This window comes from Puntigrus tetrazona, unplaced genomic scaffold (genome assembly GCF_018831695.1).
Source record: "Puntigrus tetrazona isolate hp1 unplaced genomic scaffold, ASM1883169v1 S000000623, whole genome shotgun sequence".
Lineage (NCBI taxonomy): Eukaryota > Metazoa > Chordata > Actinopteri > Cypriniformes > Cyprinidae > Puntigrus > Puntigrus tetrazona.
Genome location: NW_025048253.1, coordinates 63,077 through 89,646, shown reverse-complemented (window position 1 = coordinate 89,646; position 26,570 = coordinate 63,077). Strand labels below are relative to the sequence as shown.

Sequence of the window (26,570 nt, the reverse complement as noted above, 5' to 3'; positions counted from 1 at the left end):
AAAAAATGTAAGGCATCAGCATTTATTCGATTTTCAGACTTTGTCTGAAGCCAGATTTGAACCTGTGCCACTATGTGGAGAGCAGAAACCTTATCAACTGGCAAGGCTGAAATTGAAATTTTTACTATCTCAACACTTCTTCCAGTTACAAAAGACCCTTTGTCAGAAGTGGGATTTGAACCCACGCCTCCATTTGGAGACCAGAAACCTCATCAACTGAGAAGGTGAAAATGCCTTAAGTTTGGCGCCTTAGACCACTCGGCCATTCTGACATGCAAGTTTTGCTGTATGAACAGTAATTCAACAAATGTAATTTGTAGCAGCAAAATATGTTGACTTGGCAATAAGTTGAACCGTTTAAACCACTCGGCCAAAAAAATGTTTACAATTTCTGTGTCTCAACACTTCTTTCAGTTATCAAAGACCATTTGACAGAATTGTGATTTGAAGCCACATCTTCATTTGTAGACCAAAATGGGATACTGTGCAAAAGCAGAAATGCCTACTATTACAGTTAAGGCATCAGCGTTTATTCGATTTTCAGACTTTGTCTGAAGCCAGATTTGAACCCGTGCCACTATGTGGAGGCAGAAACCTTATCAACTGCAAGGCTGAAATTGAAATTTTACTATCTCAACACTTCTTCCAGTTACAAAAGACCCTTTGTCAGAAGTGGGATTTGAACCACGCCTCCATTTGGAGACCAGAAACCTCATCAACTGAGAAGGTGAAAATGCCTTGAGTCAGCGCCTTAGACCACTCGGCCATTCTGACATGCAATATGTGCTGTATGAACAGTAATTCAACAAATGTAATTTGTAGCAGCAAAATATGTTGACTTGGCAATAAGTTGAACCGTTTAAACCACTCGGCCAAAAAATGTAAGGCATCAGCATTTATTCGATTTTCAGACTTTGTCTGAAGCCAGATTTGAACCTGTGCCACTATGTGGAGAGCAGAAACCTTCTCAACTGGCAAGGCTGAAATTGAAATTTTTACTATCTCAACACTTCTTCCAGTTACAAAAGAACCTTTTTCAGAAGTGGGATTTGAACCCACGCCTCCATTTGGAGACCAGAAACCTCATCAACTGAGAAGGTGAAAATGCCTTGAGTCTGGCGCCTTAGACCACTCGGCCATTCTGACATGCAATATGTGTTGTATGAACAGTAATTCAACAAATGTAATTTGTAGCAGCAGAATATGTTGACTTGGCAATAAGTTGAACCGTTTAAACCACTCGGCCAAAAAAATAAAAGCCCCTTTTGACAGAAGTGTGATTTGAAGCCACATCTTCATTTGTAGACCAAAATGGGATACTGTGCAAAAGCAGAAATGCCTACTATTACAGTTAAGGCATCAGCATTTATTCGATTTTCAGACTTTGTCTGAAGCCAGATTTGAACCCATACCACTATGTGGAGAGCAGAAACCTTCTCAACTGGCAAGGCTGAAATTGAAATTTTTACTATCTCAACACTTCTTCCAGTTACAAAGAACCTTTGTCAGAAGTGGGATTTGAACCACGCCTCCATTTGGAGACCAGAAACCTCATCAACTGAGAAGGTGAAAATGCCTTGAGTCTGGCGCCTTAGACCACTCGGCCATTCTGACATGCAAGTTTTGCTGCATGAACAGTAATTCTACAAATGTAATTTGTAGCAGCAAAATATGTTGACTTGGCAATAAGTTGAACCGTTTAAACCACTCGGCCAAAAAATGTTTACATTTTCTGTGTCTCAACACTTCTTTCAGTTATCAAAGCCCCTTTTGACAGAAGTGTGATTTGAAGCCACATCTTCATTTGTAGACCAAAATGGGATACTGTGCAAAAGCAGAAATGCCTACTATTACAGTTAAGGCATCAGCGTTTGTCGATTTTCAGACTTTGTCTGAAGCCAGATTTGAACCCATGCCACTATGTGGAGAGCTGAAACCTTATCAACTGGCAAGGCTGAAATTGAAATTTTACTATCTCAAAACTTCTTCCAGTTACAAAAGAACCTTTGTCAGAAGTGGGATTTCAACCCACACCTCCATTTGGAGACCAGAAACCTCATCAACTGAGAAGGTGGCATGCCTTGAGTCTGGCGCCTTAGACCACTCGGCCATTCTGACATGCAATATGTGCTGTATGAACAGTAATTCAACAAATGTAATTTGTAGCAGCAAAATATGTTGACTTGGCAATAAGTTGAACCGTTTAAACCACTCGGCCAAAAAAATGTTTACAATTTCTGTGTCTCAACACTTCTTTCAGTTATCAAAGACCATTTGACAGAAGTGTGATTTGAAGCCACATCTTCATTTGTAGACCAAAATGGGATACTGTGCAAAAGCAGAAATGCCTACTATTACAGTTAAGGCATCAGCATTTATTCGATTTTCAGACTTTGTCTGAAGCCAGATTTGAACCCGTGCCACTATGTGAGAGCAGAAACCTTATCAACTGGCAAGGCTGAAATTGAAATTTTTACTATCTCAGCACTTCTTCCAGTTACAAAAGACCCTTTGTCAGAAGTGGGATTTGAACCACGCCTCCATTTGGAGACCAGAAACCTCATCAACTGAGAAGGTGAAAATGCCTTGAGTCCGGCGCCTTAGACCACTCGGCCATTCTGACATGCAATATGTGCTGTATGAACAGTAATTCAACAAATGTAATTTGTAGCAGCAAAATATGTTGACTTGGCAATAAGTTGAACCGTTTAAACCCACTCGGCCAAAAAATGTAAGGCATCAGCATTTATTCGATTTTCAGACTTTGTCTGAAGCCAGATTTGAACCTGTGCCACTATGTGGAGAGCAGAAACCTTCTCAACTGGCAAGGCTGAAATTGAAATTTTACTATCTCAACACTTCTTCCAGTTACAAAGAACCTTTGTCAGAAGTGGGATTTGAACCACGCCTCCATTTGGAGACCAGAAACCTCATCAACTGAGAAGGTGAAAATGCCTTGAGTCTGGCGCCTTAGACCACTCGGCCATTCTGACATGCAAGTTTTGCTGCATGAACAGTAATTCTACAAATGTAATTTGTAGCAGCAAAATATGTTGACTTGGCAATAAGTTGAACCGTTTAAACCACTCGGCCAAAAAAATGTTTACATTTTCTGTGTCTCAACACTTCTTTCAGTTATCAAAGCCCCTTTTGACAGAAGTGTGATTTGAAGCCACATCTTCATTTGTAGACCAAAATGGGATACTGTGCAAAAGCAGAAATGCCTACTATTACAGTTAAGGCATCAGCGTTTATTCGATTTTCAGACTTTGTCTGAAGCCAGATTTGAACCCATGCCACTATGTGGAGAGCAGAAACCTTATCAACTGGCAAGGCTGAAATTGAAATTTTACTATCTCAAAACTTCTTCCAGTTACAAAAGAACCTTTGTCAGAAGTGGGATTTCAACCCACACCTCCATTTGGAGACCAGAAACCTCATCAACTGAGAAGGTGAAATGCCTTGAGTCTGGCGCCTTAGACCACTCGGCCATTCTGACATGCAATATGTGCTGTATGAACAGTAATTCAACAAATGTAATTTGTAGCAGCAAAATATGTTGACTTGGCAATAAGTTGAACCGTTTAAACCACTCGGCCAAAAAATGTTTACAATTTCTGTGTCTCAACACTTCTTTCCAGTTATCAAAGACCATTTGACAGAAGTGTGATTTGAAGCCACATCTTCATTTGTAGACCAAAATGGGATACTGTGCAAAAGCAGAAATGCCTACTATTACAGTTAAGGCATCAGCATTTATTCGATTTTCAGACTTTGTCTGAAGCCAGATTTGAACCCGTGCCACTATGTGGAGAGGCAGAAACCTTATCAACTGGCAAGGCTGAAATTGAAATTTTACTATCTCAACACTTCTTCCAGTTACAAAGACCCTTTGTCAGAAGTGGGATTTGAACCCACGCCTCCATTTGGAGACCAGAAACCTCATCAACTGAGAAGGTGAAAATGCCTTGAGTCAGCGCCTTAGACCACTCGGCCATTCTGACATGCAATATGTGCTGTATGAACAGTAATTCAACAAATGTAATTTGTAGCAGCAAAATATGTTGACTTGGCAATAAGTTGAACCGTTTAAACCACTCGGCCAAAAAATGTTTACATTTTCTGTGTCTCAACACTTCTTTCAGTTATCAAAGCCCCTTTTGACAGAAGTGTGATTTGAAGCCACATCTTCATTTGTAGACCAAAATGGGATACTGTGCAAAAGCAGAAATGCCTACTATTACAGTTAAGGCATCAGCATTTATTCGATTTTCAGACTTTGTCTGAAGCCAGATTTGAACCCATGCCACTATGTGGAGAGCAGAAACCTTATCAACTGGCAAGGCTGAAATTGAAATTTTTACTATCTCAACACTTCTTCCAGTTACAAAAGAACCTTTGTCAGAAGTGGGATTTGAACCCACGCCTCCATTTGGAGACCAGAAACCTCATCAACTGAGAAGGTGAAAAAGCCTTGAGTCTGGCGCCTTAGACCACTCGGCCATTCTGACATGCAATATGTGCTGTATGAACAGTAATTCAACAAATGTAATTTGTAGCAGCAAAATATGTTGACTTGGCAATAAGTTGAACTGTTTAAACCACTCGGCCAAAAAAATCAAAGCCCCTTTTGACAGAAGTGTGATTTGAAGCCACATCTTCATTTGTAGACCAAAATGGGATACTGTGCAAAAGCAGAAATGCCTACTATTACAGTTAAGGCATCAGCATTTATTCGATTTTCAGACTTTGTCTGAAGCCAGATTTGAACCCATGCCACTATGGAGAGCAGAAACCTTATCAACTGGCAAGGCTGAAATTGAAATTTTACTATCTCAACACTTCTTCCAGTTACAAAGAACCTTTGTCAGAAGTGGGATTTGAACCCACGCCTCCATTTGGAGACCAGAAACCTCATCAACTGAGAAGGTGAAAAAGCCTTGAGTCTGGCGCCTTAGACCACTGTGACCATTCTGACATGCAATATGTGCTGTATGAACAGTAATTCAACAAATGTAATTTGTAGCAGCAAAATATGTTGACTTGGCAATAAGTTGAACTGTTTAAACCACTCGGCCAAAAAATCAAAGCCCCTTTTGACAGAAGTGTGATTTGAAGCCACATCTTCATTTGTAGACCAAAATGGGATACTGTGCAAAAGCAGAAATGCCTACTATTACAGTTAAGGCATCAGCATTTATTCAATTTTCAGACTTTGTCTGAAGCCAGATTTGAACCCATACCACTATGTGGAGAGAAGAAACCTTCTCAACTGGCAAGGCTGAAATTGAAATTTTTACTATCTCAACACTTCTTCCAGTTACAAAATAACCTTTGTCAGAAGTGGGATTTGAACCCACGCCTCCATTTGGAGACCAGAAACCTCATCAACTAAGAAGGTGAAAATGCCTTGAGTCTGGCGCCTTAGACCACTCGGCCATTCTGACATGCAAATTTTGCTGTATGAACAGTAATTCAACAAATGTAATTTGTAGCAGCAGAATATGTTGACTTGGCAATAAGTTGAACCGTTTAAACCACTCGGCCAAAAAAATGTTTACATTTTCTGTGTCTCAACACTTCTTTCAGTTATCAAAGCCCCTTTTGACAGAAGTGTGATTTGAAGCCACATCTTCATTTGTAGACCAAAATGGGATACTGTGCAAAAGCAGAAATGCCTACTATTACAGTTAAGGCATCAGCATTTATTCGATTTTCAGACTTTGTCTGAAGCCAGATTTGAACCCGTGCCACTATGTGGAGAGCAGAAACCTTATCAACTGGCAAGGCTGAAATTGAAATTTTACTATCTCAACACTTCTTCCAGTTACAAAAGACCCTTTGTCAGAAGTGGGATTTGAACCACGCCTCCATTTGGAGACCAGAAACCTCATCAACTGAGAAGGTGAAAAAGCCTTGAGTCTGGCGCCTTAGACCACTCGGCCATTCTGACATGCAATATGTGCTGTATGAACAGTAATTCCACAAATGTAATTTGTAGCAGCAAAATATGTTGATTGGCAATAAGTTGAACCGTTTAAACCACTCGGCCAAAAAAATGTTTACATTTTCTGTGTCTCAACACTTCTTTCAGTTATCAAAGCCCCTTTTGACAGAAGTGTGATTTGAAGCCACATCTTCATTTGTAGACCAAAATGGGATACTGTGCAAAAGCAGAAATGCCTACTATTACAGTTAAGGCATCAACAGTCATTCGATTTTCAGACTTTGTCTGAAGCCAGATTTGAACCCATGCCACTATGTGGAGAGCAGAAACCTTATCAACTGGCAAGGCTGAAATTGAAATTTTTACTATCTCAACACTTCTTCCAATTACAAAGAACCTTTGTCAAGTGGGATTTGAACCACGCCTCCAGTTGGAGACCAGAAACCTCATCAACTGAGAAGGTGAAAATGCCTTGAGTCTGGCGCCTTAGACCACTCGGCCATTCTGACATGCAAGTTTTGCTGTATGAACAGTAATTCAACAAATGTAATTTGTAGCAGCAAAATATGTTGACTTGGCAATAAGTTGAACCGTTTAAACCACTCGGCCAAAAAAATGTTTACATTTTCTGTGTCTCAACACTTCTTTCAGTTATCAAAGCCCTTTTGACAGAAGTGTGATTTGAAACCACATCTTCATTTGTAGACCAAAATGGGATACTGTGCAAAAGCAGAAATGCCTACTATTACAGTTAAGGCATCAACAGTTATTCGATTTTCAGACTTTGTCTGAAGCCAGATTTGAACCCATGCCACTATGTGGAGAGCAGAAACCTTATCAACTGGCAAGGTTGAAATTGAAATTTTACTATCTCAACACTTCTTCCAATTACAAAGAACCTTTGTCAGAAGTGGGATTTGAACCCACGCCTCCATTTGGAGACCAGAAACCTCATCAACTGAGAAGATGAAAATGCCTTGAGTCTGGCGCCTTAGACCACTCGGCCATTCTGACATGCAAGTTTTGCTGTATGAACAGTAATTCAACAAATGTAATTTGTAGCAGCAAAATATGTTGACTTGGCAATAAGTTGAACCGTTTAAACCACTCGGCAAAAAAAAATGTTTACATTTTCTGTGTCTCAACACTTCTTTCAGTTATCAAAGCCCCTTTTGACAGAAGTGTGATTTGAAGCCACATCTTCATTTGTAGACCAAAATGGGATACTGTGCAAAAGCAGAAATGCCTACTATTACAGTTAAGGCATCAACAGTTATTCGATTTTCAGACTTTTGTCTGAAGCCAGATTTGAACCCATGCCACTATGTGGAGAGCAGAAACCTTATCAACTGGCAAGGTTGAAATTGAAATTTTACTATCTCAACACTTCTTCCAATTACAAAAGAACCTTTGTCAGAAGTGGGATTTGAACCACGCCTCCATTTGGAGACCAGAAACCTCATCAACTGAGAAGGTGAAAATGCCTTGAGTCTGGCGCCTTAGACCACTCGGCCATTCTGACATGCAAATTTTGCTGTATGAACAGTAATTCAACAAATGTAATTTGTAGCAGCAGAATATGTTGACTTGGCAATAAGTTGAACCGTTTAAACCACTCGGCCAAAAAATGTAAGGCATCAGCATTTATTCGATTTTCAGACTTTGTCTGAAGCCAGATTTGAACCCGTGCCACTATGTGGAGAGCAGAAACCTTATCAACTGGCAAGGCTGAAAGTGAAATTTTACTATCTCAACACTTCTTCCAGTTACAAAGACCCTTTGTCAGAAGTGGGATTTGAACCCACGCCTCCATTTGGAGACCAGAAACCTCATCAACTGAGAAGGTGAAAATGCCTTGAGTCAGGCGCCTTAGACCACTCGGCCATTCTGACATGCAATATGTGCTGTATGAACAGTAATTCAACAAATGTAATTTGTAGCAGCAAAATATGTTGATTGGCAATAAGTTGAACCGTTTAAACCACTCGGCCAAAAAAATGTTTACATTTTCTGTGTCTCAACACTTCTTTCAGTTATCAAAGCCCCTTTTGACAGAAGTGTGATTTGAAGCCACATCTTCATTTGTAGACCAAAATGGGATACTGTGCAAAAGCAGAAATGCCTACTATTACAGTTAAGGCATCAACAGTTATTCGATTTTCAGACTTTGTCTGAAGCCAGATTTGAACCCATGCCACTATGTGGAGAGCAGAAACCTTATCAACTGGCAAGGTTGAAATTGAAATTTTTACTATCTCAACACTTCTTCCAATTACAAAAGAACCTTTGTCAGAAGTGGGATTTGAACCCACGCCTCCATTTGGAGACCAGAAACCTCATCAACTGAGAAGGTGAAAATGCCTTGAGTCTGGCGCCTTAGACCACTCGGCCATTCTGACATGCAAATTTTGCTGTATGAACAGTAATTCAACAAATGTAATTTGTAGCAGCAGAATATGTTGACTTGGCAATAAGTTGAACCGTTTAAACCACTCGGCCAAAAAAATGTAAGGCATCAGCATTTATTCGATTTTCAGACTTTGTCTGAAGCCAGATTTGAACCCGTGCCACTATGTGGAGAGCAGAAACCTTATCAACTGGCAAGGCTGAAATTGAAATTTTTACTATCTCAACACTTCTTCCAGTTACAAAAGACCCTTTGTCAGAAGTGGGATTTGAACCCACGCCTCCATTTGGAGACCAGAAACCTCATCAACTGAGAAGGTGAAAATGCCTTGAGTCTGGCGCCTTAGACCACTCGGCCATTCTGACATGCAATATGTGCTGTATGAACAGTAATTCAACAAATGTAATTTGTAGCAGCAAAATATGTTGATTGGCAATAAGTTGAACCGTTTAAACCACTCAGCCAAAAAAATGTTTACATTTTCTGTGTCTCAACACTTCTTTCAGTTATCAAAGCCCCTTTTGACAGAAGTGTGATTTGAAGCCACATCTTCATTTGTAGACCAAAATGGGATACTGTGCAAAAGCAGAAATGCCTACTATTACAGTTAAGGCATCAACAGTTATTCGATTTTCAGACTTTGTCTGAAGCCAGATTTGAACCCATGCCACTATGTGGAGAGCAGAAACCTTATCAACTGGCAAGGTTGAAATTGAAATTTTACTATCTCAACACTTCTTCCAATTACAAAGAACCTTTGTCAGAAGTGGGATTTGAACCCACGCCTCCATTTGGAGACCAGAAACCTCATCAACTGAGAAGATGAAAATGCCTTGAGTCTGGCGCCTTAGACCACTCGGCCATTCTGACATGCAAGTTTTGCTGTATGAACAGTAATTCAACAAATGTAATTTGTAGCAGCAAAATATGTTGACTTGGCAATAAGTTGAACCGTTTAAACCACTCGGCCAAAAAAATGTTTACATTTTCTGTGTCTCAACACTTCTTTCAGTTATCAAAGCCCCTTTTGACAGAAGTGTGATTTGAAGCCACATCTTCATTTGTAGACCAAAATGGGATACTGTGCAAAAGCAGAAATGCCTACTATTACAGTTAAGGCATCAACAGTTATTCGATTTTCAGACTTTGTCTGAAGCCAGATTTGAACCCATGCCACTATGTGGAGAGCAGAAACCTTATCAACTGGCAAGGTTGAAATTGAAATTTTACTATCTCAACACTTCTTCCAATTACAAAGAACCTTTGTCAGAAGTGGGATTTGAACCACGCCTCCATTTGGAGACCAGAAACCTCATCAACTGAGAAGGTGAAAATGCCTTGAGTCTGGCGCCTTAGACCACTCAGCCATTCTGACATGCAAATTTTGCTGTATGAACAGTAATTCAACAAATGTAATTTGTAGCAGCAGAATATGTTGACTTGGCAATAAGTTGAACCGTTTAAACCACTCGGCCAAAAAATGTAAGGCATCAGCATTTATTCGATTTTCAGACTTTGTCTGAAGCCAGATTTGAACCCGTGCCACTATGTGGAGAGCAGAAACCTTATCAACTGGCAAGGCTGAAATTGAAATTTTACTATCTCAACACTTCTTCCAGTTACAAAAGACCCTTTGTCAGAAGTGGGATTTGAACCACGCCTCCATTTGGAGACCAGAAACCTCATCAACTGAGAAGGTGAAAATGCCTTGAGTCTGGCGCCTTAGACCACTCGGCCATTCTGACATGCAATATGTGCTGTATGAACAGTAATTCAACAAATGTAATTTGTAGCAGCAAAATATGTTGATTGGCAATAAGTTGAACCGTTTAAACCACTCGGCCAAAAAATGTTTACATTTTCTGTGTCTCAACACTTCTTTCAGTTATCAAAGCCCCTTTTGACAGAAGTGTGATTTGAAGCCACATCTTCATTTGTAGACCAAAATGGGATACTGTGCAAAAGCAGAAATGCCTACTATTACAGTTAAGGCATCAACAGTTATTCGATTTTCAGACTTTGTCTGAAGCCAGATTTGAACCCATGCCACTATGTGGAGAGCAGAAACCTTATCAACTGGCAAGGTTGAAATTGAAATTTTTACTATCTCAACACTTCTTCCAATTACAAAAGAACCTTTGTCAGAAGTGGGATTTGAACCCACGCCTCCATTTGGAGACCAGAAACCTCATCAACTGAGAAGATGAAAATGCCTTGAGTCTGGCGCCTTAGACCACTCGGCCATTCTGACATGCAAGTTTTGCTGTATGAACAGTAATTCAACAAATGTAATTTGTAGCAGCAAAATATGTTGACTTGGCAATAAGTTGAACCGTTTAAACCACTCGGCCAAAAAAATGTTTACATTTTCTGTGTCTCAACACTTCTTTCAGTTATCAAAGCCCCTTTTGACAGAAGTGTGATTTGAAGCCACATCTTCATTTGTAGACCAAAATGGGATACTGTGCAAAAGCAGAAATGCCTACTATTACAGTTAAGGCATCAGCGTCTATTCGATTTTCAGACTTTGTCTGAAGCCAGATTTGAACCCATGCCACTATGTGGAGAGCAGAAACCTTATCAACTGGCAAGGCTGAAATTGAAATTTTACTATCTCAACGCTTCTTCCAGTTACAAAAGAACCTTTGTCAGAAGTGGGATTTGAACCCACGCCTCCATTTGGAGACCAGAAACCTGATCAACTGAGAAGGTGAAAATGCCTTGAGTCTGGCGCCTTAGACCACTCGGCCATTCTGACATGCAATATGTGTTGTATGAACAGTAATTCAACAAATGTAATTTGTAGCAGCAGAATATGTTGACTTGGCAAAAAGTTGAACCGTTTAAACCACTCGGCCAAAAAAATCAAAGCCCCTTTTGACAGAAGTGTGATTTGAAGCCACATCTTCATTTGTAGACCAAAATGGGATACTGTGCAAAAGCAGAAATGCCTACTATTACAGTTAAGGCATCAGCATTTATTCGATTTTCAGACTTTGTCTGAAGCCAGATTTGAACCCATACCACTATGTGGAGAGCAGAAACCTTCTCAACTGGCAAGGCTGAAATTGAAATTTTTACTATCTCAACACTTCTTCCAGTTACAAAAAGAACCTTTGTCAGAAGTGGGATTTGAACCCACGCCTCCATTTGGAGACCAGAAACCTCATCAACTGAGAAGGTGAAAATGCCTTGAGTCTGGCGCCTTAGACCACTCGGCCATTCTGACATGCAAGTTTTGCTGCATGAACAGTAATTCTACAAATGTAATTTGTAGCAGCAAAATATGTTGACTTGGCAATAAGTTGAACCGTTTAAACCACTCAGCCAAAAAATGTTTACATTTTCTGTGTCTCAACACTTCTTTCAGTTATCAAAGCCCCTTTTGACAGAAGTGTGATTTGAAGCCACATCTTCATTTGTAGACCAAAATGGGATACTGTGCAAAAGCAGAAATGCCTACTATTACAGTTAAGGCGTCAGCGTTTATTCGATTTTCAGACTTTGTCTGAAGCCAGATTTGAACCCATGCCACTATGTGGAGAGCAGAAACCTTATCAACTGGCAAGGCTGAAATTGAAATTTTACTATCTCAAAACTTCTTCCAGTTACAAAAGAACCTTTGTCAGAAGTGGGATTTCAACCCACACCTCCATTTGGAGACCAGAAACCTCATCAACTGAGAAGGTGAAAGCGCCTTGAGTCTGGCGCCTTAGACCACTCGGCCATTCTGACATGCAATATGTGCTGTATGAACAGTAATTCAACAAATGTAATTTGTAGCAGCAAAATATGTTGACTTGGCAATAAGTTGAACCGTTTAAACCACTCGGCAAAAAAATGTTTACAATTTCTGTGTCTCAACACTTCTTTCAGTTATCAAAGACCATTTGACAGAAGTGTGATTTGAAGCCACATCTTCATTTGTAGACCAAAATGGGATACTGTGCAAAAAGCAGAAATGCCTACTATTACAGTTAAGGCATCAGCATTTATTCGATTTTCAGACTTTGTCTGAAGCCAGATTTGAACCCGTGCCACTATGTGGAGGCAGAAACCTTATCAACTGGCAAGGCTGAAATTGAAATTTTTACTATCTCAACACTTCTTCCAGTTACAAAAGACCCTTTGTCAGAAGTGGGATTTGAACCCACGCCTCCATTTGGAGATCAGAAACCTCATCAACTGAGAAGGTGAAAATGCCTTGAGTCCGGCGCCTTAGACCACTCGGCCATTCTGACATGCAATATGTGCTGTATGAACAGTAATTCAACAAATGTAATTTGTAGCAGCAAAATATGTTGACTTGGCAATAAGTTGAACCGTTTAAACCACTCGGCCAAAAAATGTTTACATTTTCTGTGTCTCAACACTTCTTTCAGTTATCAAAGACCATTTGACAGAAGTGTGATTTGAAGCCACATCTTCATTTGTAGACCAAAATGGGATACTGTGCAAAAGCAGAAATGCCTACTATTACAGTTAAGGCATCAGCATTTATTCGATTTTCAGACTTTGTCTGAAGCCAGATTTGAACCCATGCCACTATGTGGAGAGCAGAAACCTTATCAACTGGCAGAGGCTGAAATTGAAATTTTACTATCTCAACACTTCTTCCAGTTACAAAGAACCTTTGTCAGAAGTGGGATTTGAACCCACGCCTCCATTTGGAGACCAGAAACCTCATCAACTGAGAAGGTGAAAAAGCCTTGAGTCTGGCGCCTTAGACCACTCGGCCATTCTGACATGCAATATGTGCTGTATGAACAGTAATTCAACAAATGTAATTTGTAGCAGCAGAATATGTTGACTTGGCAATAAGTTGAACCGTTTAAACCACTCGGCCAAAAAAATGTTTACATTTTCTGTGTCTCAACACTTCTTTCAGTTATCAAAGCCCCTTTTGACAGAAGTGTGATTTGAAGCCACATCTTCATTTGTAGACCAAAATGGGATACTGTGCAAAAGCAGAAATGCCTACTATTACAGTTAAGGCATCAGCATTTATTCGATTTTCAGACTTTGTCTGAAGCCAGATTTGAACCCGTGCCACTATGTGGAGAGCAGAAACCTTATCAACTGGCAAGGCTGAAATTGAAATTTTTACTATCTCAACACTTCTTCCAGTTACAAAAGACCCTTTGTCAGAAGTGGGATTTGAACCCACGCCTCCATTTGGAGACCAGAAACCTCATCAACTGAGAAGGTGAAAATGCCTTGAGTCTGGCGCCTTAGACCACTCGGCCATTCTGACATGCAATATGTGCTGTATGAACAGTAATTCAACAAATGTAATTTGTAGCAGCAAAATATGTTGATTGGCAATAAGTTGAACCGTTTAAACCACTCGGCCAAAAAATGTTTACATTTTCTGTGTCTCAACACTTCTTTCAGTTATCAAAGCCCCTTTTGACAGAAGTGTGATTTGAAGCCACATCTTCATTTGTAGACCAAAATGGGATACTGTGCAAAAGCAGAAATGCCTACTATTACAGTTAAGGCATCAGCGTCTATTCGATTTTCAGACTTTGTCTGAAGCCAGATTTGAACCCATGCCACTATGTGGAGAGCAGAAACCTTATCAACTGGCAAGGCTGAAATTGAAATTTTTACTATCTCAACGCTTCTTCCAGTTACAAAAGAACCTTTGTCAGAAGTGGGATTTGAACCCACGCCTCCATTTGGAGACCAAAACCTCATCAACTGAGAAGGTGAAAATGCCTTGAGTCTGGCGCCTTAGACCACTCGGCCATTCTGACATGCAATATGTGTTGTATGAACAGTAATTCAACAAATGTAATTTGTAGCAGCAGAATATGTTGACTTGGCAATAAGTTGAACCGTTTAAACCACTCGGCCAAAAAAATAAAAGCCCCTTTTGACAGAAGTGTGATTTGAAGCCACATCTTCATTTGTAGACCAAAATGGGATACTGTGCAAAAGCAGAAATGCCTACTATTACAGTTAAGGCATCAGCATTTATTCGATTTTCAGACTTTGTCTGAAGCCAGATTTGAACCCGTGCCACTATGTGGAGAGCAGAAACCTTATCAACTGGCAAGGCTGAAATTGAAATTTTTACTATCTCAACATTTCTTCCAGTTACAAAACACCCTTTGTCAGAAGTGGGATTTGAACCCACGCCTCCATTTGGAGACCAGAAACCTCATCAACTGAGAAGGTGAAAATGCCTTGAGTCTGGCGCCTTAGACCACTCGGCCATTCTGACATGCAATATGTGCTGTATGAACAGTAATTCAACAAATGTAATTTGTAGCAGCAGAATATGTTGACTTGGCAATAAGTTGAACCGTTTAAACCACTCGGCCAAAAAAATGTTTACATTTTCTGTGTCTCAACACTTCTTTCAGTTATCAAAGCCCCTTTTGACAGAAGTGTGATTTGAAGCCACATCTTCATTTGTAGACCAAAATGGGATACTGTGCAAAAGCAGAAATGCCTACTATTACAGTTAAGGCATCAGCATTTATTCGATTTTCAGACTTTGTCTGAAGCCAGATTTGAACCCGTGCCACTATGTGGAGAGCAGAAACCTTATCAACTGGCAAGGCTGAAATTGAAATTTTTACTATCTCAACACTTCTTCCAGTTACAAAAGACCCTTTGTCAGAAGTGGGATTTGAACCCACGCCTCCATTTGGAGACCAGAAACCTCATCAACTGAGAAGGTGAAAATGCCTTGAGTCTGGCGCCTTAGACCACTCGGCCATTCTGACATGCAATATGTGCTGTATGAACAGTAATTCAACAAATGTAATTTGTAGCAGCAAAATATGTTGATTGGCAATAAGTTGAACCGTTTAAACCACTCGGCCAAAAAAATGTTTACATTTTCTGTGTCTCAACACTTCTTTCAGTTATCAAAGCCCCTTTTGACAGAAGTGTGATTTGAAGCCACATCTTCATTTGTAGACCAAAATGGGATACTGTGCAAAAGCAGAAATGCCTACTATTACAGTTAAGGCATCAGCGTCTATTCGATTTTCAGACTTTGTCTGAAGCCAGATTTGAACCCATGCCACTATGTGGAGAGCAGAAACCTTATCAACTGGCAAGGCTGAAATTGAAATTTTACTATCTCAACGCTTCTTCCAGTTACAAAAGAACCTTTGTCAGAAGTGGGATTTGAACCCCACGCCTCCATTTGGAGACCAAAAACCTCATCAACTGAGAAGGTGAAAATGCCTTGAGTCTGGCGCCTTAGACCACTCGGCAATTCTGACATGCAATATGTGTTGTATGAACAGTAATTCAACAAATGTAATTTGTAGCAGCAGAATATGTTGACTTGGCAATAAGTTGAACCGTTTAAACCACTTGGCCAAAAAATAAAAGCCCCTTTTGACAGAAGTGTGATTTGAAGCCACATCTTCATTTGTAGACCAAAATGGGATACTGTGCAAAAGCAGAAATGCCTACTATTACAGTTAAGGCATCAGCATTTATTCGATTTTCAGACTTTGTCTGAAGCCAGATTTGAACCCGTGCCACTATGTGGAGAGCAGAAACGTTATCAACTGGCAAGGCTGAAATTGAAATTTTTACTATCTCAACATTTCTTCCAGTTACAAAACACCCTTTGTCAGAAGTGGGATTTGAACCCACGCCTCCATTTGGAGACCAGAAACCTCATCAACTGAGAAGGTGAAAATGCCTTGAGTCTGGCGCCTTAGACCACTCGGCCATTCTGACATGCAATATGTGCTGTATGAACAGTAATTCAACAAATGTAATTTGTAGCAGAAAAATATGTTGATTGGCAATAAGTTGAACCGTTTAAACCACTCGGCCAAAAAAATGTTTACATTTTCTGTGTCTCAACACTTCTTTCAGTTATCAAAGCCCCTTTTGACAGAAGTGTGATTTGAAGCCACATCTTCATTTGTAGACCAAAATGGGATACTGTGCAAAAGCAGAAATGCCTACTATTACAGTTAAGGCATCAGCATTTATTCGATTTTCAGACTTTGTCTGAAGCCAGATTTGAACCCATACCACTATGTTGAGAGCAGAAACCTTTCTCAACTGGCAAGGCTGAAATTGAAATTTTTACTATCTCAACACTTCTTCCAGTTACAAAAGATCCTTTGTCAGAAGTGGGATTTGAACCACGCCTCCATTTGGAGACCAGAAACCTCATCAACTGAGAAGGTGAAAATGCCTTGAGTCTGGCGCCTAAGACCACTCGGCCATTCTGACATGCAAATTTTGCTGTATGAACAGTAATTCAACAAATGTAATTTGTAGCAGCAGAATATGTTGACTTGGCAATAAGTTGAACCATTTAAACCACTCGGCCAAAAAATGTTTACATTTTCTGTGTCTCAACACTTCTTTCAGTTATCAAAGCCCCTTTTGACAGAAGTGTGATTTGAAGCCACATCTTCATTTGTAGACCAAAATGGGATACTGTGCAAAAGCAGAAATGCCTACTATTACAGTTAAGGCATCAGCATTTATTCGATTTTCAGACTTTGTCTGAAGCCAGATTTGAACCCGTGCCACTATGTGGAGAGCAGAAACCTTATCAACTGGCAAGGCTGAAATTGAAATTTTTACTATCTCAACACTTCTTCCAGTTACAAAAGACCCTTTGTCAGAAGTGGGATTTGAACCCACGCCTCCATTTGGAGACCAGAAACCTCATCAACTGAGAAGGTGAAAATGCCTTGAGTCTGGCGCCTTAGACCACTCGGCCATTCTGACATGCAATATGTGCTGTATGAACAGTAATTCAACAAATGTAATTTGTAGCAGCAAAATATGTTGACTTGGCAATAAGTTGAACCGTTTAAACCACTCGGCCAAAAAATGTTTACATTTTCTGTGTCTCAACACTTCTTTCAGTTATCAAAGCCCCTTTTGACAGAAGTGTGATTTGAAGCCACATCTTCATTTGTAGACCAAAATGGGATACTGTGCAAAAGCAGAAATGCCTACTATTACAGTTAAGGCATCAACAGTTATTCGATTTTCAGACTTTTTGAAGCCAGATTTGAACCCATGCCACTATGTGGAGAGCAGAAACCTTATCAACTGGCAAGGCTGAAATTGAAATTTTTACTATCTCAACACTTCTTCCAATTACAAAAAAACCTTTGTCAGAAGTGGGATTTGAAACCACGCCTCCATTTGGAGACCAGAAACCTCATCAACTGAGAAAGTGAAAATGCCTTGAGTCTGGCGCCTTAGACCACTCGGCCATTCTGACATGCAAGTTTTGCTGTATGAACAGTAATTCAACAAATGTAATTTGTAGCAGCAAAATATGTTGACTTGGCAATAAGTTGAACCGTCTAAACCACTCGGCCAAAAAAATGTTTACAATTTCTGTGTCTCAACACTTCTTTCAGTTATCAAAGACCATTTGACAGAAGTGTGATTTGAAGCCACATCTTCATTTGTAGACCAAAATGGGATACTGTGCAAAAGCAGAAATGCCTACTATTACAGTTAAGGCATCAGCATTTATTCGATTTTCAGACTTTGTCTGAAGCCAGATTTGAACCCGTGCCACTATGTGGAGAGCAGAAACCTTATCAACTGGCAAGGCTGAAATTGAAATTTTACTATCTCAACATTTCTTCCAGTTACAAAAGAGCCTTTGTCAGAAGTGGGATTTGAACCCACGCCTCCATTTGGAGAACAGAAACCTCATCAACTGAGAAGGTGAAAATGCCTTGAGTCTGGCGCCTTAGACCACTCGGCCATTCTGACATGCAATATGTGCTGTATGAACAGTAATTCAACAAATGTAATTTGTAGCAGCAAAATATGTTGACTTGGCAATAAGTTGAACCGTTTAAACCACTCGGCCAAAAAAATGTTTACATTTTCTGTGTCTCAACACTTCTTTCAGTTATCAAAGCCCCTTTTGACAGAAGTGTGATTTGAAGCCACATCTTCATTTGTAGACCAAAATGGGATACTGTGCAAAAGCAGAAATGCCTACTATTACAGTTAAGGCATCAGCGTTTATTCGATTTTCAGACTTTGTCTGAAGCCAGATTTGAACCCATACCACTATGTTGAGAGCAGAAACCTTTCTCAACTGGCAAGGCTGAAATTGAAATTTTTACTATCTCAACACTTCTTCCAGTTACAAAAGATCCTTTGTCAGAAGTGGGATTTGAACCCACGCCTCCATTTGGAGACCAGAAACCTCATCAACTGAGAAGGTGAAAATGCCTTGAGTCTGGCGCCTAAGACCACTCGGCCATTCTGACATGCAAATTTTGCTGTATGAACAGTAATTCAACAAATGTAATTTGTAGCAGCAGAATATGTTGACTTGGCAATAAGTTGAACCATTTAAACCACTCGGCCAAAAAAATGTTTACATTTTCTGTGTCTCAACACTTCTTTCAGTTATCAAAGCCCCTTTTGACAGAAGTGTGATTTGAAGCCACATCTTCATTTGTAGACCAAAATGGGATACTGTGCAAAAGCAGAAATGCCTACTATTACAGTTAAGGCATCAGCATTTATTCGATTTTCAGACTTTGTCTGAAGCCAGATTTGAACCCGTGCCACTATGTGGAGAGCAGAAACCTTATCAACTGGCAAGGCTGAAATTGAAATTTTTACTATCTCAACATTTCTTCCAGTTACAAAAGAGCCTTTGTCAGAAGTGGGATTTGAACCACGCCTCCATTTGGAGAACAGAAACCTCATCAACTGAGAAGGTGAAAATGCCTTGAGTCTGGCGCCTTAGACCACTCGGCCATTCTGACATGCAATATGTGCTGTATGAACAGTAATTCAACAAATGTAATTTGTAGCAGAAAAATATGTTGATTGGCAATAAGTTGAACCGTTTAAACCACTCGGCCAAAAAAATGTTTACATTTTCTGTGTCTCAACACTTCTTTCAGTTATCAAAGCCCCTTTTGACAGAAGTGTGATTTGAAGCCACATCTTCATTTGTAGACCAAAATGGGATACTGTGCAAAAGCAGAAATGCCTACTATTACAGTTAAGGCATCAGCATTTATTCGATTTTCAGACTTTGTCTGAAGCCAGATTTGAACCCATGCCACTATGTGGAGAGCAGAAACCTTATCAACTGACAAGGCTGAAATTGAAATTTTTACTATCTCAACACTTCTTCCAGTTACAAAAGAACCTTTGTCAGAAGTGGGATTTGAACCCACGCCTCCATTTGGAGACCAGAAACCTCATCAACTGAGAAGGGGAAAATGCCTTGAGTCTGGCGCCTTAGACCACTCGGCCATTCTGACATGCAATATGTGCTGTATGAACAGTAATTCAACAAATGTAATTTGTAGCAGCAAAATATGTTGACTTGGCAATAAGTTGAACCGTTTAAACCACTCGGCCAAAAAATGTTTACATTTTCTGTGTCTCAACACTTCTTTCAGTTATCAAAGCCCCTTTTGACAGAAGTGTGATTTGAAGCCACATCTTCATTTGTAGACCAAAATGGGATACTGTGCAAAAGCAGAAATGCCTACTATTACAGTTAAGGCATCAGCATTTATTCGATTTTCAGACTTTGTCTTAAGCCAGATTTGAACCCGTGCCACTATGTGGAGAGCAGAAACCTTATCAACTGGCAAGGCTGAAATTGAAATTTTTACTATCTCAACACTTCTTCCAGTTACAAAAGACCCTTTGTCAGAAGTGGGATTTGAACCAACGCCTCCATTTGGAGACCAGAAACCTCATCAACTGAGAAGGTGAAAATGCCTTGAGTCTGGCGCCTTAGACCACTCGGCCATTCTGACATGCAATATGTGCTGTATGAACAGTAATTCAACAAATGTAATTTGTAGCAGCAAAATATGTTGACTTGGCAATAAGTTGAACCGTTTAAACCACTCGGCCAAAAAATGTTTACAATTTCTGTGTCTCAACACTTCTTTCAGTTATCAAAGCCCCTTTTGACAGAAGTGTGATTTGAAGCCACATCTTCATTTGTAGACCAAAATGGGATACTGTGCAAAAGCAGAAATGCCTACTATTACAGTTAAGGCATCAGCATTTATTCGATTTTCAGACTTTGTCTGAAGCCAGATTTGAACCCATCCCACTATGTGGAGAGCAGAAACCTTATCAACTGGCAAGGCTGAAATTGAAATTTTTACTATCTCAACACTTCTTCCAGTTACAAAAGACCCTTTGTCAGAAGTGGGATTTGAACCCACGCCTCCATTTGGAGACCAGAAACCTCATCAACTGAGAAGGTGAAAATGCCTTGAGTCTGGCGCCTTAGACCACTCGGCCATTCTGACATGCAAGTTTTGCTGTATGAACAGTAATTCAACAAATGTAATTTGTAGCAGCAAAATATGTTGACTTGGCAATAAGTTGAACCGTTTAAACCACTCGGCCAAAAAATGTTTACATTTTCTGTGTCTCAACACTTCTTTCAGTTATCAAAGCCCCTTTTGACAGAAGTGTGATTTGAAGCCACATCTTCATTTGTAGACCAAAATGGGATACTGTGCAAAAGCAGAAATGCCTACTATTACAGTTAAGGCATCAGCGTTTATTCGATTTTCAGACTTTGTCTGAAGCCAGATTTGAACCCATGCCACTATGTGGAGAGCAGAAACCTTATCAACTGGCAAGGCTGAAATTGAAATTTTACTATCTCAACACTTCTTCCAGTTACAAAGAACCTTTGTCAGAAGTGGGATTTGAACCCACGCCTCCATTTGGAGACCAGAAACCTCATCAACTGAGAAGGTGAAAATGCCTTGAGTCTGGCGCCTTAGACCACTCGGCCATTCTGACATGCAAATTTTGCTGTATGAACAGTAATTCAACAAATGTAATTTGTAGCAGCAGAATATGTTGACTTGGCAATAAGTTGAACCGTTTAAACCACTCGGCCAAAAAAATGTTTACATTTTCTGTGTCTCAACACTTCTTTCAGTTATCAAAGGCCCTTTTGACAGAAGTGTGATTTGAAGCCACATCTTCATTTGTAGACCAAAATGGGATACTGTGCAAAAGCAGAAATGCCTACTATTACAGTTAAGGCATCAGCATTTATTCGATTTTCAGACTTTGTCTGAAGCCAGATTTGAACCCGTGCCACTATGTGGAGAGCAGAAACCTTATCAACTGGCAAGGCTGAAATTGAAATTTTTACTATCTCAACACTTCTTCCAGTTACAGAAGACCCTTTGTCAGAAGTGGGATTTGAACCCACGCCTCCATTTGGAGAACAGAAACCTCATCAACTGAGAAGGTGAAAATGCCTTGAGTCTGGCGCCTTAGACCACTCGGCCATTCTGACATGCAATATGTGCTGTATGAACAGTAATTCAACAAATGTAATTTGTAGCAGCAGAATATGTTGACTTGGCAATAAGTTGAACCGTTTAAACCACTCGGCCAAAAAATGTTTACATTTTCTGTGTCTCAACACTTCTTTCAGTTATCAAAGCCCCTTTTGACAGAAGTGTGATTTGAAGCCACATCTTCATTTGTAGACCAAAATGGGATACTGTGCAAAAGCAGAAACGCCTACTATTACAGTTAAGGCATCAGCATTTATTCGATTTTCAGACTTTGTCTGAAGCCAGATTTGAACCCATCCCACTATGTGGAGAGCAGAAACCTTATCAACTGGCAAGGCTGAAATTGAAATTTTTACTATCTCAACACTTCTTCCAGTTACAAAAGACCCTTTGTCAGAAGTGGGATTTGAACCCACGCCTCCATTTGGAGACCAGAAACCTCATCAACTGAGAAGGTGAAAATGCCTTGAGTCTGGCGCCTTAGACCACTCGGCCATTCTGACATGCAATATGTGCTGTATGAACAGTAATTCAACAAATGTAATTTGTAGCAGCAAAATATGTTGACTTGGCAATAAGTTGAACCGTTTAAACCACTCGGCCAAAAAAATGTTTACATTTTCTGTGTCTCAAACACTTCTTTCAGTTATCAAAGCCCCTTTTGACAGAAGTGTGATTTGAAGCCACATCTTCATTTGTAGACCAAAATGGGATACTGTGCAAAAGCAGAAATGCCTACTATTACATTTACGGCATCAACATTTATTCGATTTTCAGACTTTGTCTGAAGCCAGATTTGAACCCGTGCCACTATGTGGAGAGCAGAAACCTTATCAACTGGCAAGGCTGAAATTGAAATTTTTACTATCTCAACACTTCTTCCAATTACAAAAGACCCTTTGTCAGAAGTGGGATTTGAACCACGCCTCCATTTGGAGACCAGAAACCTCATCAACTGAGAAGGTGAAAATGCCTTGAGTCTGGCACCTTACACCACTCAGCCATTCTGACATGCGATATGTGCTGTATGAACAGTAATTCAACAAATGTAATTTGTAGCAGCAAAATATGTTGACTTGACAATAAGTTGAACCGTTTAAACCACTCGGCCAAAAAAATGTTTACATTTTCTGTGTCTCAACACTTCTTTCAGTTATCAAAGCCCCTTTTGACAGAAGTGTGATTTGAAGCCACATCTTCATTTGTAGACCAAAATGGGATACTGTGCAAAAGCAGAAATGCCTACTATTACATTTCTGGCATCAACATTTATTCGATTTTCAGACTTTGTCTGAAGCCAGATTTGAACCCGTGCCACTATGTGGAGAGCAGAAACCTTATCAACTGGCAAGGCTGAAATTGAAATTTTTACTATCTCAACACTTCTTCCAGTTACAAAAGACCCTTTGTCAGAAGTGGGATTTGAACCCACGCCTCCATTTGGAGACCAGAAACCTCATCAACTGAGAAGGTGAAAATACCTTGAGTCTGGCGCCTTAGACCACTCGGCCATTCTGACATGCGATATGTGCTGTATGAACAGTAATTCAACAAATGTAATTTGTAGCAGCAAAATATGTTGACTTGGCAATAAGTTGAACCGTTTAAACCACTCGGCCAAAAAAATGTTTACATTTTCTGTGTCTCAACACTTCTTTCAGTTATCAAAGCCCCTTTTGACAGAAGTGTGATTTGAAGCCACATCTTCATTTGTAGACCAAAATGGGATACTGTGCAAAGCAGAAATGCCTACTATTACAGTTAAGGCATCAACAGTTATTCGATTTTCAGACTTTGTCTGAAGCCAGATTTGAACACATGCAACTATGTGGAGAGCAGAAACCTTATCAACTGGCAAGGCTGAAATTGAAATTTTGACTATCTCAACACTTCTTCCAGTTACAAAAGATCCTTTGTCGGAAGTGGGATTTGATCCCACGCCTCCATTTGGAGACCAGAAACCTCATCAACTGACAAGGTGAAAATGCCTTGAGTCTGGCGCCTTAGACCACTCGGCCATTCTGACATGCAAGTTTTGCTGTATGAACAGTAATTCAACAAATGTAATTTGTAGCAGCAAAATATGTTGACTTGGCAATAAGTTGAACCGTTTAAACCACTCGGCCAAAAAAATGTTTACATTTTCTGTGTCTCAACACTTCTTTCAGTTATCAAAGGCCCTTTTGACAGAAGTGTGATTTGTAGCCACATCTTCATTTGTAGACCAAAATGGGATACTGTGCAAAAGCAGAAATGCCTACTATTACACTTAAGGCATCAGCGTTTATTCGATTTTCAGACTTTGTCTGAAGCCAGATTTGAACCCATGCCACTATGTGGAGAGCAGAAACCTTATCAACTGGCAAGGCTGAAATTGAAATTTTTACTATCTCAACACTTCTTCCAGTTACAAAAGAAGCTTTGTCAGAAGTGGGATTTGAACCCACGCCTCCGTTTGGAGACCAGAAACCTCATCAACTGAGAAGGTGAAAATGCCTTGAGTCTGGCGCCTTAGACCACTCAGCCATTCTGACATGCAAATTTTGCTGTATGAACAGTAATTCAACAAATGTAATTTGTAGCAGCAAAATATGTTGACTTGGCAATAAGTTGAACCGTTTAAACCACTCGGCCAAAAAAATGTTTACATTTTCTGTGTCTCAACACTTCTTTCAGTTATCAAAGCCCCTTTTGACAGAAGTGTGATTTGAAGCCACATCTTCATTTGTAGACCAAAATGGGATACTGTGCAAAAGCAGAAATGCCTACTATTACAGTTAAGGCATCAACAGTTATTCGATTTTCAGACTTTGTCTGAAGCCAGATTTGAACCCATGCCACTATGTGGAGAGCAGAAACCTTATCAACTGGCAAGGCTGAAATTGAAATTTTTACTATCTCAACACTTCTTCCAATTACAAAAGAACCTTTGTCAGAAGTGGGATTTGAACCCACGCCTCCATTTGGAGACCAGAAACCTCATCAACTGAGAAGGTGAAAGTGCCTTGAGTCTGGCGCCTTAGACCACTCGGCCATTCTGACATGCAAGTTTTGCTGTATGAACAGTAATTCAACAAATGTAATTTGTAGCAGCAAAATATGTTGACTTGGCAATAAGTTGAACCGTTTCAACCACTCGGCCAAAAAATGTTTACAATTTCTGTGTCTCAACACTTCTTTCAGTTATCAAAGACCATTTGACAGAAGTGTGATTTGAAGCCACATCTTCATTTGTAGACCAAAATGGGATACTGTGCAAAAGCAGTAATGCCTACTATTACAGTTAAGGCATCAGCATTTATTCGATTTTCAGACTTTGTCTGAAGCCAGATTTGAACCCGTGCCACTATGTGGAGAGAGCAGAAACCTTATCAACTGGCAAGGCTGAAATTGAAATTTTTATCTCAACACTTCTTCCAGTTACAAAAGACCTTTTGTCAGAAGTGGGATTTGAACCCACACCTCCATTTAGAGACCAGAAACCTCATCAACTGAGAAGGTGAAAATGCCTTGAGTCTGGCGCCTTAGACCACTCGGCCATTCTGACATGCAAGTTTTGCTGTATGAACAGTAATTCAACAAATGTAATTTGTAGCAGCAAAATATGTTGACTTGGCAATAAGTTGAACCGTTTAAACCACTCGGCCAAAAAAATGTTTACAATTTCTGTGTCTCAACACTTCTTTCAGTTATCAAAGACCATTTGACAGAAGTGTGATTTGAAGCCACATCTTCATTTGTAGACCAAAATGGGACACTGTGCAAAAGCAGAAATGCCTACTATTACATTTACGGCATCAACATTTATTCGATTTTCAGACTTTGTCTGAAGCCAGATTTGAACACATGCAACTATGTGGAGAGCAGAAACCTTATCAACTGGCAAGGCTGAAATTGAAATTTTGACTATCTCAACACTTCTTCCAATTACAAAAGAACCTTTGTCAGAAGTGGGATTTGAACCCACGCCTCCATTTGGAGACCAGAAACCTCATCAACTGAGAAGGTGAAAATGCCTTGAATCTGGCGCCTTAGAGCACTCAGCCATTCTGACATGCAAGTTTTGCTGTATGAACAGTAATTTAACAATTGTAATTTGTAGCAGCAAAATATGTTGACTTGGCAATAAGTTGAACCGTTTAAACCACTCGGCCAAAAAAATGTTTACATTTTCTGTGTCTCAACACTTCTTTCAGTTATCAAAGCCCCTTTTGACAGAAGTGTGATTTGAAGCCACATCTTCATTTGTAGACCAAAATGGGATACTGTGCAAAAGCAGAAATGCCTACTATTACAGTTAAGGCATCAGCGTTTATTCGATTTTCAGACTTTGTCTGAAGCCAGATTTGAACACATGCAACTATGTGGAGAGCAGAAACCTTATCAACTGGCAAGGCTAAAATTGAAATTTTGACTATCTCAACACTTCTTCCAGTTACAAAAGAACCTTTGTCGGAAGAAGGGATTTGATCCCACGCCTCCATTTGGAGACCAGAAACCTCATCAACTAAGAAGGTGAAAATGCCTTGAGTCTGGCGCCTTAGACCACTCGGCCATTCTGACATGCAATATGTGCTGTATCAACAGTAATTCAACAAATGTAATTTGTAGCAGCAAAATATGTTGACTTGGCAATAAGTTGAACCGTTTAAACCACTCGGCCAAAAAAATGTTTACATTTTCTGTGTCTCAACACTTCTTTCAGTTATCAAAGCCCCTTTTGACAGAAGTGTGATTTGAAGCCACATCTTCATTTGTAGACCAAAATGGGATACTGTGCAAAAGCAGAAATGCCTACTATTACAGTTAAGGCATCAGCATTTATTCGATTTTCAGACTTTGTCTGAAGCCAGATTTGAACCCGTGCCACTATGTGGAGAGCAGAAACCTTATCAACTGGCAAGGCTGAAATTGAAATTTTTAC

The 26,570-nt window shown here is 39.9% G+C and overlaps 22 non-coding genes across 22 annotated transcripts; all 22 read right to left on the bottom strand.

The window, feature by feature from the left end:
* Window positions 1-160: 160 nt before the first annotated feature.
* trnal-uaa lies at window positions 161-272 on the bottom strand. Its single transcript has 2 exons — window positions 235-272; window positions 161-206 (listed from the first exon to the last, which is right to left on the bottom strand). It is a non-coding gene; the product is annotated as a tRNA-Leu (tRNA).
* A 4,127-nt stretch (window positions 273-4,399) lies between these two features.
* Window positions 4,400-4,511, bottom strand: trnal-caa. The gene is made up of 2 exons: window positions 4,474-4,511; window positions 4,400-4,445 (listed from the first exon to the last, which is right to left on the bottom strand). It is a non-coding gene; the product is annotated as a tRNA-Leu (tRNA).
* Window positions 4,512-5,335: 824 nt separating this feature from the next.
* Window positions 5,336-5,447, bottom strand: trnal-caa. Its single transcript has 2 exons — window positions 5,410-5,447; window positions 5,336-5,381 (listed from the first exon to the last, which is right to left on the bottom strand). It is a non-coding gene; the product is annotated as a tRNA-Leu (tRNA).
* Window positions 5,448-6,849: 1,402 nt separating this feature from the next.
* trnal-caa lies at window positions 6,850-6,961 on the bottom strand. The gene is made up of 2 exons: window positions 6,924-6,961; window positions 6,850-6,895 (listed from the first exon to the last, which is right to left on the bottom strand). It is a non-coding gene; the product is annotated as a tRNA-Leu (tRNA).
* Window positions 6,962-8,234: 1,273 nt separating this feature from the next.
* Window positions 8,235-8,346, bottom strand: trnal-caa. The gene is made up of 2 exons: window positions 8,309-8,346; window positions 8,235-8,280 (listed from the first exon to the last, which is right to left on the bottom strand). It is a non-coding gene; the product is annotated as a tRNA-Leu (tRNA).
* Window positions 8,347-8,607: 261 nt separating this feature from the next.
* Window positions 8,608-8,719, bottom strand: trnal-caa. Its single transcript has 2 exons — window positions 8,682-8,719; window positions 8,608-8,653 (listed from the first exon to the last, which is right to left on the bottom strand). It is a non-coding gene; the product is annotated as a tRNA-Leu (tRNA).
* Window positions 8,720-9,112: 393 nt separating this feature from the next.
* Window positions 9,113-9,224, bottom strand: trnal-caa. The gene is made up of 2 exons: window positions 9,187-9,224; window positions 9,113-9,158 (listed from the first exon to the last, which is right to left on the bottom strand). It is a non-coding gene; the product is annotated as a tRNA-Leu (tRNA).
* A 1,269-nt stretch (window positions 9,225-10,493) lies between these two features.
* On the bottom strand, window positions 10,494-10,605 carry trnal-caa. Its single transcript has 2 exons — window positions 10,568-10,605; window positions 10,494-10,539 (listed from the first exon to the last, which is right to left on the bottom strand). It is a non-coding gene; the product is annotated as a tRNA-Leu (tRNA).
* A 395-nt stretch (window positions 10,606-11,000) lies between these two features.
* On the bottom strand, window positions 11,001-11,112 carry trnal-caa. Its single transcript has 2 exons — window positions 11,075-11,112; window positions 11,001-11,046 (listed from the first exon to the last, which is right to left on the bottom strand). It is a non-coding gene; the product is annotated as a tRNA-Leu (tRNA).
* A 359-nt stretch (window positions 11,113-11,471) lies between these two features.
* On the bottom strand, window positions 11,472-11,583 carry trnal-caa. The gene is made up of 2 exons: window positions 11,546-11,583; window positions 11,472-11,517 (listed from the first exon to the last, which is right to left on the bottom strand). It is a non-coding gene; the product is annotated as a tRNA-Leu (tRNA).
* Window positions 11,584-12,988: 1,405 nt separating this feature from the next.
* On the bottom strand, window positions 12,989-13,100 carry trnal-caa. Its single transcript has 2 exons — window positions 13,063-13,100; window positions 12,989-13,034 (listed from the first exon to the last, which is right to left on the bottom strand). It is a non-coding gene; the product is annotated as a tRNA-Leu (tRNA).
* Window positions 13,101-13,496: 396 nt separating this feature from the next.
* On the bottom strand, window positions 13,497-13,608 carry trnal-caa. Its single transcript has 2 exons — window positions 13,571-13,608; window positions 13,497-13,542 (listed from the first exon to the last, which is right to left on the bottom strand). It is a non-coding gene; the product is annotated as a tRNA-Leu (tRNA).
* An 863-nt stretch (window positions 13,609-14,471) lies between these two features.
* On the bottom strand, window positions 14,472-14,583 carry trnal-caa. Its single transcript has 2 exons — window positions 14,546-14,583; window positions 14,472-14,517 (listed from the first exon to the last, which is right to left on the bottom strand). It is a non-coding gene; the product is annotated as a tRNA-Leu (tRNA).
* A 396-nt stretch (window positions 14,584-14,979) lies between these two features.
* On the bottom strand, window positions 14,980-15,091 carry trnal-caa. Its single transcript has 2 exons — window positions 15,054-15,091; window positions 14,980-15,025 (listed from the first exon to the last, which is right to left on the bottom strand). It is a non-coding gene; the product is annotated as a tRNA-Leu (tRNA).
* Window positions 15,092-15,955: 864 nt separating this feature from the next.
* trnal-caa lies at window positions 15,956-16,067 on the bottom strand. Its single transcript has 2 exons — window positions 16,030-16,067; window positions 15,956-16,001 (listed from the first exon to the last, which is right to left on the bottom strand). It is a non-coding gene; the product is annotated as a tRNA-Leu (tRNA).
* Window positions 16,068-16,969: 902 nt separating this feature from the next.
* trnal-caa lies at window positions 16,970-17,081 on the bottom strand. Its single transcript has 2 exons — window positions 17,044-17,081; window positions 16,970-17,015 (listed from the first exon to the last, which is right to left on the bottom strand). It is a non-coding gene; the product is annotated as a tRNA-Leu (tRNA).
* A 2,422-nt stretch (window positions 17,082-19,503) lies between these two features.
* On the bottom strand, window positions 19,504-19,615 carry trnal-caa. Its single transcript has 2 exons — window positions 19,578-19,615; window positions 19,504-19,549 (listed from the first exon to the last, which is right to left on the bottom strand). It is a non-coding gene; the product is annotated as a tRNA-Leu (tRNA).
* A 902-nt stretch (window positions 19,616-20,517) lies between these two features.
* Window positions 20,518-20,629, bottom strand: trnal-caa. Its single transcript has 2 exons — window positions 20,592-20,629; window positions 20,518-20,563 (listed from the first exon to the last, which is right to left on the bottom strand). It is a non-coding gene; the product is annotated as a tRNA-Leu (tRNA).
* A 393-nt stretch (window positions 20,630-21,022) lies between these two features.
* On the bottom strand, window positions 21,023-21,134 carry trnal-caa. The gene is made up of 2 exons: window positions 21,097-21,134; window positions 21,023-21,068 (listed from the first exon to the last, which is right to left on the bottom strand). It is a non-coding gene; the product is annotated as a tRNA-Leu (tRNA).
* A 903-nt stretch (window positions 21,135-22,037) lies between these two features.
* On the bottom strand, window positions 22,038-22,149 carry trnal-caa. The gene is made up of 2 exons: window positions 22,112-22,149; window positions 22,038-22,083 (listed from the first exon to the last, which is right to left on the bottom strand). It is a non-coding gene; the product is annotated as a tRNA-Leu (tRNA).
* A 904-nt stretch (window positions 22,150-23,053) lies between these two features.
* Window positions 23,054-23,165, bottom strand: trnal-caa. The gene is made up of 2 exons: window positions 23,128-23,165; window positions 23,054-23,099 (listed from the first exon to the last, which is right to left on the bottom strand). It is a non-coding gene; the product is annotated as a tRNA-Leu (tRNA).
* Window positions 23,166-24,576: 1,411 nt separating this feature from the next.
* Window positions 24,577-24,688, bottom strand: trnal-caa. The gene is made up of 2 exons: window positions 24,651-24,688; window positions 24,577-24,622 (listed from the first exon to the last, which is right to left on the bottom strand). It is a non-coding gene; the product is annotated as a tRNA-Leu (tRNA).
* Between the last annotated feature and the right edge of the window lie 1,882 nt (window positions 24,689-26,570).